The sequence below is a fragment of the Rhyacophila brunnea genome, unplaced genomic scaffold, assembly GCF_057557595.1.
Source record: "Rhyacophila brunnea isolate RB1 unplaced genomic scaffold, BYU_Rbru_1.0 scaffold_1, whole genome shotgun sequence".
Classification (NCBI taxonomy): domain Eukaryota; kingdom Metazoa; phylum Arthropoda; class Insecta; order Trichoptera; family Rhyacophilidae; genus Rhyacophila; species Rhyacophila brunnea.
This window is the reverse complement of record NW_028232751.1, coordinates 2,156,442-2,169,796: the sequence shown is the minus strand read 5'-3', so window position 1 is coordinate 2,169,796 and position 13,355 is coordinate 2,156,442. Positions and strand designations below refer to the sequence as shown.

Genomic DNA, 13,355 nt, shown 5'->3' with positions numbered 1-13,355 from the left:
ATTTCGCAATCGAGTGGTCTTCGAAAATTTGGAAATCTGCGGCCCGCGGCGAAATATTTTTCCTAAAAAAAACAAGCCGACCACGAAAAATCGGGAACCTGCGGCCCGCGACGAAATATTTTTCCTAAAAAAAACAAGCCGACCATGAAAATTTGGGAACGTGCGGCCCGCGGCGAAATATTTTTCCTAAAAAAACAAGCCGACCATGAAAATTTGGGAACCTGCGGCCCGCGAAGAAATATTTTTTCTAAAAAAAACGAGCCGACTATGAAAAATTGGGAAAATTTTCATTTTCAAGAGATGACAACGCGTACTATATTTTATCCCCAAATACTATAATTTTGGAGGCTCTGTACTATAATTCCACTTTCAAAATATGGCAACACTGGCCAACATTGGACCCAGATGATAAATGGGATCTCTCTAGGCGAAGAATGAGCATTTTTTTCATCTCATGCGGTAGGTAATAAATGTTCGGGATACAACTTGATCACCTAAAAATAATTTAGATTAGGCAAACGACATTGGTTACGTAAATCACATGTCATAAAATGAAGTAAAATCACACCACAAAACTTTTGCTAGTTCAATGTAATAATTATAACGAAACTAAACAGTCAAAACGACAAAAGTCAAAAGTCGCATGACCAAGCACTAGCAGTAGGCATGAGGAACTAAAGAATGACGTCATTACATTTTAAACATACTAGACTACTAGTGTTATGGGAATTCACCGTCTTCGAGCTGCATTGAGAAAACGAAACTTGGGATGCCCCGTAAGGAATTATTACTTTGCCGTAATCTATTTTCACATTGCTGCAGAATTCATAATATATTAATTTTCTTATACGGAATAATCGTCAACTTAACCCTTTGTCTATTGTATGGTATAACGATACGCTACGGCGTACGCCAATCGATGTATGAAGCTTCTCTAAGCAACATAGAAAAATAATGAATCATTTCAGCGTATAGGCATGTGGGGCTTATAAAATTTGTATAAAAAATACGACTTGTGGTACGTTTACATTTGACACTAATGTCGTCATATTTATGTATGACAAGACAATCGTCATATTTATGTATGAGTAAGTATATTTGTATCTGCCACTTATTTTGCGTGTGTCGACTCTCACCTGCCACTTATTCAATCTACTTATATACGCAAATGTAAACATCGCGTATTCGACAAGTTCGAACTTGGAGCGATATATCACCGAAGTTGGACCACCGTCTACTTTTATGTCAAGTACCTGACACATTATTCGTAGTTTGACAGGTACCTAGTGAATTGCATATGTATATTTCTAAAACAACGGACAATCAATTATCATAGGTACACCATGAATGTATGCCCAACGTTTACGTTAATACATGTACTGTAGCGATCTGTCAAAAATCATAGACAATGAGAAATAAATCGGATGTGCCGTGTTCTATGGATTTTGTTCGAAAATAAAATATCGCTTGTTCTCGGCACATACGATTAATTCTGATGCACTCTGTGAAGAAAAAATGCGCTTCAAATGGTATTACCTAATTCATTTTGGCCCACACCTGCACTCGTATTAGGTACGATAATATTATATTGAATATGCAATGACGATCAAGTGCTAGATATCGCAATGTTACTGTTAATCGTTCTTCTACGCATTTCTGAATTGTGTGTCTTGTTTTTTGGCAAAAGGTCCAATCTTGCAAACTAAAGTTCACAAATTGAGTTGGATCTTCGATTTTAAACTCTGACATTAAACGGAAGGCACCTAGTTCTTCTCGTCGCTGAATCCATTCCCGCATCCATCTAGACCATTTTTTCCACCTTTTTGTTGCCAAAAGACTTATAGAAAGATAGAAAATAATAACACTCGCTGCTTTCTTTTTTAACATTCCCATATTGACAACTGACATAACGTTTTTGAGAAGTATACGAAATAAGTGTCCGAATAAGTTACAATACCATATGTAAACACCGCATATATTTATTCCAAATGTTGCCATTGAATAAAGTGTCGAGACTTTATTTCAACGAGAAGTATACGAGCATTTTATGTCAGATCCATGCAGGTGTAAACATTAAGTGAATTTTTATGTCAGACACATCAAATAAGTATAACGGTATAAGTGTCAGATGTAAACGTACCATAAGAAGTTAAAGGCTTAACATAGTATACGATCACTTCGTTATAGTTTTTACGATCTGCTATCACATAAACAGTAAAAAAACACAGCATAATAATATTATTAATGATTTGCTGTATTTTTTACCTAACAAGGATAGTATGTAGCTTACTGATTGTTTATCTTTTTACACAAACTGCAACATCGCATGCAACTCTAGTGACGTTGATATGCCTAAAAAATGTGTGCATTTTTTTTAACAGTCGTGAGATAATAATGATATTATCATGGGAAAAATGACTCTGTTTTGTACAGAATACTACAAGAAGAAACACCGCTAGATTAAAAACTCAGGTTAAATGGACGAGGCTCAAAAACAGCAGTTAATAAAATTGACAAAGCTCCAATTTCTGCAAATATTTAACTACTTATCTATTTCATTACACTATTTCTCATTGTAGAAGGAAACAAGCCCTACTATTCAATATTTGCCCGGTGACATTACAAGTACGTTTATGCATAAAGACTTCATATCAAAAGATACGTATCTCAACTGGTCACAATATGACGTTTATAAAAATCTAATCAAAGAAATTTAATGAAGATAGGTACCGACCTACATTTTTTACTAAATTGGGACATGAGGAATATGATTCTTTGGATGTAATTCTAGATTGCGACATTTGCGTTTCATACAAAACACATAGGTAGGTAGGAGTAAAGAAGAGTTGATTAAATGGTTGATTAGCACGTTTTAGACCTTTTCACTCTCAAGCGTGACTTCAAAAATATTACCAACCGATCAGTGCGAAACAAAAATTTGACGTTATCTGCTTTCTTATAATTATTATATTTTATGATAAACTCAAACAACATTCATGCCGAAGAGACCACTCTTAAATGGTTCCATGAATAAACAGAACTTAAGAAAAAAAAACGGTGACAAAATAGAGCAGCGATGAACAGAACTATGACATTTCAGGAGAAATATAACTTTTAATATGGTATTTAAAATTGTCGTAGGTACCTATCTCTATAAGGTGAATAGATTTTTAATAACACAGGTTTTCAATACGCCGTAATAAATCAAATTAAATATGAGTACTTATATTATAATATAGGTAGGTAACTATTCTATCCATACATATACTGCATTCCTAATCGCTGAAAAGAGGACTCAACTCGGTGTTGCCGGCAAGTTAGGTACCCAGCCAAAGCTGACTGGAAGAACGAAATAATGAATTTAATAATTCTGTGAAGATAAAAAAAAACAGGAAGATCGTCTGTCTTCTAATTATAGCAAGGAATCAATCATTTTGAGGCTGCTGTTGAGAGATGTCCCATGACTACAAATTTATTGTTATAAAGTTTTTACAACCCCATTTTTTCATTGTACCTAGTCACCCAAGCATTTCGAACCTATAAGATACCTAGACGAAATAATAATTATAGCTTGCCAGCGATTATTATTAACCAATGCCCATACAGGTCACATTGAAGTTAAAAAAATGTATGATAGGTAGGTACCTACCTACCATTAGTAATCGAGTGACAATAGTCATGCATGATTATCATTTTTGAGGTTTTTACACCGAATATGTATAATATGTACATATTTCTTTTATAAGTATTTAATTAATACATAGATAGGGTGACTTTTATATATGAAAATTGGCCATAGTATAGTAGTTGGCCGTTTCAACTTTTAGTTGATAAAATAAGGTGTCGGTAATTATTTTATTACGTCGTCTGTTGATATTATGTATAGCTTGGTCTCCATTTTCACACAGAACAACTTGAACCAAAATTATTCCCTGTGATTTGTTGGTTGATTGAAAGTTATTGGTGAAGAAAAATACAAAAACTTCAAAATGATAAACACTAGAAAGGCTGTGAAGATACCGCCAAAATTTATAACTTGTTTCAATATTTTGGAGTTATTTTAAAACATCAGAAAATGAAAAGACCAGAGCAGCATTAAATTTCACTGCCACAAGGTAATAGCTTCTACTGTGCAAATACACAATAATAAGCAGTTACAGTTACAGAAACAGTAAAGAACACTAAATGATATACAACCACAGTCTTATCACGAACCGACAATCATACATAATATTATTATCTCAGCAAGATGACATTCAACCATCCACATCTGTTTATTTGATCCACTGTGTCGCAGTTGAAAAACTATGTATTCCGGTTAAAAAACCTAAATGAAAATTGAAGAAAAAATTAAAAACTTCTTTTTGCAATAGTGAAACGCAACAGTTGTTATTAAAATAGGTACGAGTACCTAATTCGGAAAATATTATTCTTTGCAGATGATACATAATAGGAATTATCGATATTAATGATATTTTATTAATTATAATATAGTACTTATAGCAATTATTATTCGAATTTGACTTTGAAGTCCTTGAGATAGGGTTTGCTCTTTCTTCTTCGCGTGAGGATATATTCTACTAATTTATTTTCCCTTTTCTTGTCGTTGGTCGTTCCTGTTTTTATTTACTGGTCATACCCGCGCGTAAATTTTTTATGTATGTAATTTGGGATTCTTTTGTCTTCATTATGGATTTGCCTTTTGACAGTTTCAGATGTAGCCTATGATTTGACGTTTCTAATTATCAAAAAAAAATTATCTTGGACGAACGTTAAGTGATAGTTAAGTGAACGTTAAGTGATCAGTGATTATGGCGCAACATCTGAATTACCGTGAGGAGGATATTCTAAAAGCAATGGACAACAGACGGCGAAGCAGAACTGCTACAGGAGGAAAAGTTCAACGTAGGTACGAGCGTCGATTAAGATGCTAATGTTTGAGGTATCCTCGTTACGTACCTTATTTCAGCAGGGGGACCAGCAAGGAGTGGCACAACGCCCAAAAAACAATTCTTGCCCCTACGGTCGTAGAGTTAGGTCTAAATGACAAGTTGCGTCGGTGCGACCACTCGTCATCAGCTAACCATCTGACGAAGAGGACCATCGCGGCCCTCCAGAATGCGATGTTTTCCCATCGGGACAGCTTCTGAAAGCGTATGCAAGGGTTAGTGGATTGAGCAACCAATCCTCAAAAAATCATAACAGCGATGAGCCTGTACCAAAAAATCGAAGGGGGTTTTGGGGACAACACATAATAAAATTTGCGAGAACATGACTCAGATCCTTACCGGAAGGATACCTTCACTCGGGAGGCACTATCAAGGATTCCTCCGAGCTTAAAGTCCCGGAAGGCCCTCGAACTCAAATTATGGCCGGGGTACTCCCAAGGGGCGACGTCCTGTGGGAAGGGAGTTCTCCATCGGAGGTACGGGCTCCACCAGGGATCCGTACTCTAAGCGAAGGTGACCGCATCTGGACGACCAATAACATTGGGGACCGCCTAAGAGACTTTCGGGGAGTCTGAATGGCGTAGTGTACCCCACCCCAACATTGGTAAAAAATAATAGCCGTAGCCCGCATACCTTTTGTGCGGATACCACTATTGGTAAGTCCTTCTTTACTTTTACGGAAAGATTTTAAAACGCAACAATCAGCAGAGGTCACTCTCGAGATCGAGGACTTAAAGAACTCAGGGGTTCTAGAAGAAGCGGGTCAAACCCCCAGTTTTTTCTCTCAACCCTGTTTCTGATCAAGAAAAAAGACGGGGCTCTATGCCCTGTTTTCAACCGAAAGCGTTTGAATGCGTTCCTACAGCCAAAGCCATTCAAACTAATTCACCATTACGAGGTTGCAGCCGTCTTACAAACAGAAGACTGGCTAGTAATAATAGACCTAAGCCAGGCGTCCCTCCAGGTACCAATGGCTTCTCAACATCGTCGATTTGTTCGACTAGCCTATCAAGGGGAGCTCCTACAATTCACGTGACTCCCGTTCGTGCTGCCAACCGCTCCGATTATGTTGGCATCCCTGACCAATTGGGTCGCCGAACACCTACGAAAGAATGGCTGAGAATATTCACTTACCTAGACGACTTCTTAGTAGCCAACCAATACGAGAAACAGTCTCGGTTCAGGTGGAATACAGGATAACCTTCCTACAGTCTTTAGGGTGGTTAATAAATATTAAAAGATCCTGTCTGAACCCAAGCCAACAATGAGGGTCCCTGGACATCACGTAGGACACACACACCAAGCGGAGGTTCCTGTCGCCGGAGAATTGTGTAGCACTCCGTCACCATCTGCTAATGCAGGTACAAAAAGGCAGTTGGTCCCTCAGACAGGCACATATCCAATCCCTTCTGGGGCGACTCAACTTCACATCCTACCTCCACGAGGAAGGTTGCATTGCCGACGGCTACAACGCTCCAGTCATCAATATGGCCGAGGTCCCATCCTCGCCAATTGATGACAATCCCACCACAGGCCCAACGGGACATCACGTGGTGGCTCTATGCGATAGGATCCTCAGAGTTGACATAACGCAGGTACAAAAAGGCAGTTGGTCCCTCAGACAGGCACATATCCAATCCCTTCTGGGGCGACTCAACTTCACATCCTACCTCCACGAGGAAGGTTGTATTGCCGACGGCTACAACGCTCCAGTCATCAATATGGCCGAGGTCCCATCCTCGCTAATTGATGACAATCCCACCACAGGCCCAACAGGACATCATGTGGTGGCTCTAGGCGAAAGGATCCTCAGATTTGACACAACGCGGGTACAAAAAGGCAGTTGCTCCCTCAGACAGGCACATATCCAATCCCTTCTGGGGCGACTTAACTTCGCATCCTACCTCTACGAGGAAGGTTGCATTGCCGACGGCTACAAAGCTCCAGTCATTAATATTGTCGAGGTCCCATTCTCGCCAATAGACGACAATCCCACCACAGGCCTAACAGGACATCATGTGGTGGCTCCAGGTGATAGGCTCCTCAGAGTTGACACACATCAATCACTTCCTGATGACAGACGCAGCTGACACAGGCTAGGGAGCCCAACTGAATGAACACCACCTATCAGGTACGTGGGAACAAGACCAGTTACCATGGCATGGCATTCCAACAGGAAGGAAATGTTTGCAATTCAATCTCAGGTACAATCAATCATAGGATCAGTTCTGCTTCTGCAGACAGACAACAAAACAGTGGTGCCATACATCAACAACGAGGGCGGCACAAAATCTGTCACCCTCCTAAACCTATGCCGACAGACACTAGTATTTACCAGTCTAGCCAACATCATGTTTACTACATTATACACAACTGCGTGGCAGATCATCTCTCCCGCAGACAACTCATTCCCGAATGGCACCTCATCAACACCGCAACCACCCCCCTGTTTCTGTTCCCGAGGTGGATTTATTCGCAAGCGAAACAGCACATGTCATTGCAACGTATGTGTCACGAGACGTTACAGACAGTGGCGCGCTGTTTCACGACGCCTTCAGCCGAGTGTGTGACTTCAGATTGGCGTGAATATTTCCCCCACCAAACTTAATTTCACGAGTCCTAGCGCACCTGAACTCAGAAAAAGGGAAGTACTTACTAGTGGCACCGAGCTGGAAATAATGCTTTTGGGGAGTGGACTTACGAAAAAGGGCGATAGTACCTCCTTATACAATGCCGCACCTACATACGACACTAGTAGGTATGGAGACCAACCGTCCACCTCCAAGGACCCAAGACCTGTTCCTTTAACTATGGCTAATTTCGGGTGGGGTGGAAATAACATCAAATTGAATGGTGGAAGAAAGGGCACTCCTTACTTTCAGATGGCGGCCTTAGACTCTAAAAACTTACAAACCAGCTTGGAACAAATGGAAGACAATGACATGAGTAACAAGAACCTAATGGATCATAATAGCCCTCAACGAATGGAATTGGCCAGATACCTAGGCAACATGCACAACAAAGAGGGTTTGTCGTACAACACCATCCTGGTGCATAAGTCAGCCATAACCACTTTTTGCAAACCGATTATCATTGTAGATATCAGCATCAACGTGGTAGTACAACACAATATGTTACAGGCAATTTCGGTACATAAAACGAAACCCGTCAAACCACCGGTTTGGGATCCAGGACGAGTGGTAGATCATCTTAGGAAAACAACACCGGTGGAGTACAACCTATTCGAAACCTCTCGCAGGACAGCTACCTACTCGGCTGCTTCTCGCATCGGGACGAAGGGTTCATGGCCTCACACTACTAATAGTAGACAATGGATTGGTGGAAAAACGTGACTACATAATTGTATGGCCAATGTTTGGCGCAAATACAAATACCGCCAAGCATCGTCAATCGGAATGGAAGCTAAGCGCTTCCACGTGTCAAAACATCGACCCAGTATTATTCTGGCGTAGTGAGTCAATATTTCACGACAACTACCAGAGAACGATGGATACACCACCATCAGAAGGGGAAAAGAACCCATTAACTTCTCTATTCAACCATATACATGGAAAGTCACGATGGTCTTTTACCTCGTCAATGAATCATTGTCACATACAGGAATTTGGCATACCCAACACCAGGTGATAACAAACAGATATCTCAAGGACTTCAAAGTCAAATTCGAATAATGAAAGGAGTTTTACCTACCAATAAAACTCTTATTATTCATGTTGACTTTGAAGTCCAGGTAACTTCTACCTGGTTCCTTGAGTCATATCATAATGAAGACAAAAGAATCCCAAATTACATACATAAAAAATTTACGCGCGGGTATGACCAGTAAATAAAAACAGGAACGACCAACGACAAGAAAAGGGAAAATAAATTAGTAGAATATATCCTCACGCGAAGAAGAAAGAGCAAACCCTATCTCAAGGACTTCAAAGTCAACATGAATAATAAGAGTTTTATTGGTAGGTAAAACTCCTTTCATTATATTTAACAAAAAAAATATTGCTCCAGTATTAGGTTAAAACTAATGACTTATATTCGAGCACTGCAATATAATGGATCTAATAAATGGAAATATTAATTTCAAACTGCGTTTTAGTGAAGAATAGCAAGAGCTCCCTGTACGATTAAATTAAAGTACTATTATGCAACCAAAATTATTTGCATCCTCCCCTCAACTATATCAAGAAAGGCATGAAATAAAATAAAATAAGTAAGAATACCTTCAGTTCTTGAAAACAAGTTAGTATGGTGGCTGATTATCACTAATTTTATAATAATCTGTCATTTGAAATCTAACTCGAAAATTAAAATGAATTAAATATTATTTCGTTCATTTATATTTATGTGATGCTTATTACCCCTATTTATGCGATTTTATCAAATTTTCCAACATAATGTAGACAAGCAATATATACTGTAAAACTTGGTACTGTTTATTTTAATTCAAACATTGTAACTCCCAGCTCAAATCTCAAAAAAACAAAAGCAAACCATATAACTCCTCTATATTCTATGTTAATAAATATTTTGTAAAAATGACCAGATTATTCGAATTTGACTTTGAAGTCCTTGAGATAGGGTTTGCTCTTTCTTCTTCGCGTGAGGTTATATTCTACTAATTTATTTTCCTTTTTCTTTTCGTTGGTCATTCTCCCCTTTTTATTTACTGGTCATACCCGCTCGCCTTTTTTATGTAGGGAGTTTGGCATTCCTTTGTTTTCATTATGGATTTGGCTTTCTTATAGTTTACATGTTGCGCTGACAGTTCATTCTAACTATTAAAAAAAATTATCTTGAACGAACGTTAAGTGATAGTTAAGTGAACGTTAAGTGATCAGTGATTGTGGCGCAACATCTGAAGTTAGGAGGATATTCTAAAAGCAATGGACATCAGACGGCGAAGCAGGACTGCTACAGGAGGAAAAGTTCAACGTACCTACGAGCATCGATTAAGATGCTGATGTTTGAGGTATCCTCGTTACGTACCTTATTTCAGCAGGGGGACCGGCAAGGAGTGGCACAACGCCCAAAAAATAATTCTTGGCGGCCCTTACGGTCGTAGAGTTGGTCTATATGACAAGTTGCGTCGGTGCGACCACTCGTCATCAACTAACCATCTGACGGAGAGGACCATCGCGGCCCTCCAGAATACGATGTTTTCCCAACGGGACAGCTTCTGTAAGGGTATGCAAGGGTTAGTGGATTGGGCAACCATTCCTCAAAACATCATAACAGCGATGGGCCTGTACCAAAAAATCGAAGAGGGTTTTGGGGACAACGAATAATAAAATTTGCGAGAACATGACTCAGATCCTTACCGAAAGGATACCTTCACTCGGGAGGCACGTCCTGTGGGAAGGGAGTTCTCCATCGGAGGTACGGGCTCCACCAGGGATCCGTTCTCTAAGCGGAGGTGACCGCATCTGAACGACCAACAACATTGGGGGCCGCCTAGGAGACTTTCGGGGAGCTGGATGGCGTAGTGTACCCCCCCCCCCAACATTGGTAAAAAAATAATAGCCGTAGCCCGACACCTTTTGTGCGGACACCACCATTGGTAAGTCCTTCTTTACTTTTACGGAAAGAATTTCAAACGCAACAATCAGCAGAGGTCACTCTCGAGATCGAGCCCTTAAAGAACTCAGGGGTTCTAGAAGAAGCGGGTCCAACCCCCAGTTTTCTCTCAACCCTGTTTCTGATCAAGAAACAAAACGGGACCCTATGCCCTGTTTTCAACCGAAAGCGTTTGAATGCGTTCCTACAGCCAAAGCCATTCAAACAACTTCACCATTACGAGGTTCCAGCCGTCTTACAAACAGAAGACTGGCTAGTAATCATAGATCTAAGCCAGGCATACCTCCAGGTACCCATGGCTTCTCAACATCGTCGATTCGTTCGACTAGACTACCAAGGGGAGCTCCTACAATTCATGTGTCTCCCGTTCGTGCTGTCAGCCGCTCCGATTATGTTTGCATCCCTGACCAATTAGGTCGCCGAATTCCTACGAAAGAATGGCTGAGAATATTCACTTACCAGACGACTTCTTAGTGGCCAACCAATCCGAGAAACGGTCTCGGTTCAGGTGGAATACAGGATAACCTTCCTACAGTCTTTAGGGTGGTTAATTAACATTAAAAGACCCTGTCTGAACCCAAGCCAATGAGGGTTCCTGGACATCACGTGGGACACACACAAGCGGAGGTTTCTGTCGCCGGAGAAGTGTGTAGCACTCCGTCACCATCAGCTAATGCAGGTACAAAAAGGCAGTTGGTCCCTCAGACAGGCACATATCCAATCCCTTCTGAGGCGACTCAACTTCACATCCTACCTCCACGAGGAAGGTTGCATTGCCGACGGCTACAACGCTCCAGTCATCAATATGGCCGAGGTCCCATCCTCGCCAATTGATGACAATCCCACCACAGGCCCAACAGGACATCATGTGGTGGCTTTAGGCGATAGGATCCTCATAGTTGACAACGCAGGTACAAAAAAGCAGTTGGTCCCTCAGACAGACACATATCCAATCCCTTCTGGGGCGACTCAACTTCACACCCTACCTCCACGAGGAAGGTTGTATTGCCGATGGCTACAACGCTCCAGTCATCAATATGGCCGAGGTCCCATCCTCGCCAATTGATGACAATCCCACCACAGGCCCAACAGGGCATCATGTGGTGGCCCTAGGCGATAGGATCCTCAGATTTGACACAATGCAGGTACAAAAAGGCAGTTGGTCCCTCAGGCAAGCACATGTTCAATCCCTTCTGGGGGCGACTTAACTTCTCATCCTACCTCCACGAGGAAGGTTGCATTGCCGACGGCTACAAAGCTCCAGTCATCAATATTGTCGAGGTCACATTCTCGCCAATAGGCGACAATCCCACCACAGGCCTAACAGGACATCATGTGGTGGCTCCAGGTGATAGGCTCCTCATAGTTGACACACAGAACGACATTCAATCACTTCCTGACGACAGATGCAGCCGACACAGGCTAAGGAGCCCAACTGAATGAACACCACCTATCAGGTACGTGGGAACAAGACCAGTTAGCATGGCATGGCATTCCAACATGAAGGAAATGTTTGCCATTCAATCTCGGTTACAATCAATCATAGGATCAGATCTGCTTCTGCAGACAGACAACAAAACAGTGGTGGCATACATCAACAACGAGGCCGGCACAAAATCTGTCACCCTCCTAAACCTATGCCGACAGATACTAGTATTTACCAGTCGAGCTAACATCACGTTTACTGCACAAGACTTCCGCAGAAATTACAACTGTGTGGCAGATCATCTCTCCCGCAGACAACTCATTCCCGAGTGGCACCTCATCAACACCGCAACCACCCCCCTGTTTCAAAGATGGGGTGTTTCCGAGGTGGATTTTTTCGCAAGCGAAACAGCAGATGTCGTTGCAACGTATGTGTCACGAGACATTACAGACAGTGGCGCGCTGTTTCACGATGCCTTCAGCCGAGTATAGGACTTGCGTGGATATTCCCCCCACCAAACTTACTTTCACGAGTCCTAGCGCACCTGAACTCAGAAAAAGGGAAGTACTTACTAGTGGCACCGAGCTGGAAACAATGCTTTTGGGAAGTGGACTTACGAAAAAGGGCGACAGTACCTCCTTATACAATGCCTCACCTACATACGACACTAGTAGGTATGGAGACCAACCGTCCACCTCCAAGGACCCAGGACCTGTCCCTTTAACAAGGGTTATTTCGGGTGGGGTGAAATAACATCAAATTGAATGGTGGAAGAAAGGGCACTCCTTGCTTCCAAATGGCGGCCTTCGACTCTAACAATTTACAACCAGCTTGGAACAAATGGAAGACAATGACATGGTGTAACATGAACCTAATGGATCATAATAGCCCTCAACCAATGGAATTGGCCAGATACCTAGGCTACTTGCACAACATGGAGGGTTTGTCGTACAACACCATCCTGGTGCATAAGTCAGCCATAGCCACATTTTGCAAACCGATTATCATTGTAGATATCAGCATCAACGTGGTACCTAGTACAACACAATATGTTACAAGCAATTTCGGTACACAAAACGAAACCTGTCAAACCACCGGTTTGGGATCCAGGACGAGTGGTAGATCATCTTAGGAAAACAACACCGGTGGAGTACAACCTATTCGAAATGTCTCGTAGGACAGCTACCTACTCGGCTGCTTCTCGCATCGGGACGAAGGGTTTATGACCTCACACTACTCAGTAATAGTAGACAATGGATTAGTGGATAAAGGTGATCACATAATTGTATGGCCAATGTTTTGCGCAAAGACAGATACCGCCAAGCATTGTCAATCGGAATGGAAGCTAAGCGCTTCCACGTGTCAAAACATCGACCCAGTATTCTGGT

The 13,355-nt window shown here is 41.5% G+C and overlaps 1 protein-coding gene across 9 annotated transcripts in view; it reads right to left on the bottom strand.

The window, feature by feature from the left end:
• Positions 1 to 13,355, bottom strand: part of LOC147079368 (RNA polymerase-associated protein CTR9 homolog) — a 28,325-nt gene that overhangs the window by 5,336 nt on the left and 9,634 nt on the right. Inside the window, exons 2-4 of one of the 9 annotated variants that reach the window (XM_085940410.1) lie at positions 9,644 to 10,143; positions 8,661 to 9,437; positions 4,960 to 5,146 (exon numbers count right to left, since the gene is read on the bottom strand). The exons of 3 other annotated variants lie outside the window; for them this stretch is intronic. The gene's annotated coding sequence lies outside the window, so the exon portion shown is untranslated. Of the gene's footprint in view, positions 1 to 4,497; positions 4,889 to 4,959; positions 5,147 to 8,660; positions 9,611 to 9,643; positions 10,144 to 13,355 lie in introns of those variants that run through there. 5 more of the 9 variants (XM_085940428.1, XM_085940397.1, XM_085940415.1 and 2 more) reach the window with 5 other exon arrangements.